Source organism: Fibroporia radiculosa, assembly GCF_000313525.1.
Source record: "Fibroporia radiculosa TFFH 294 genomic supercontigs, scaffold47781, whole genome shotgun sequence".
Taxonomy (NCBI): Eukaryota; Fungi; Basidiomycota; class Agaricomycetes; order Polyporales; family Fibroporiaceae; genus Fibroporia; species Fibroporia radiculosa.
In genome coordinates, this window is record NW_012133101.1 from 1 (window position 1) to 355 (window position 355).

General features: G+C 51.0%; 2 annotated features.

Moving 5' to 3' along the window:
- Positions 1-238: 238 nt before the first annotated feature.
- Positions 239-265: a sequence feature (Short protein (FIBRA_09470, CCM07134.1) was converted to a misc_feature.).
- A 35-nt stretch (positions 266-300) lies between these two features.
- Positions 301-315: a sequence feature (Short protein (FIBRA_09470, CCM07134.1) was converted to a misc_feature.).
- Positions 316-355: the final 40 nt, after the last annotated feature.

Consider the following 355-nt stretch of genomic DNA (forward strand, 5'->3'; position numbering starts at 1 on the left):
TCTGAGCCCGTCTTATGTAGGCACTACCGGACAAATCATGGAACTGGGTTGATGCGCCGGGATCTGGTCGTTGGTCGAGGGAAGACGCAGAGTTCAACCACGATGAGAAACCTCTGTCATCACCTTTCATCCAGATCTGTGGAGAGCGTATATGAGCTCTTTCCTTCTGTCCCAATCCCTTTCCTCTGTCCCAGATGCCCTCTATTACAACAATTATGTTCTCTCCGCAGTGCACGGCTTACAGCTTCGGGCTCCACGTCTGGTCCTGGCCAACGCAAATGAGTTTCCCGCCACGCTTACATGTACGATTCCCATTTTATGCTTTATGCTTTATGCTCTGACATCGGGTGTGACG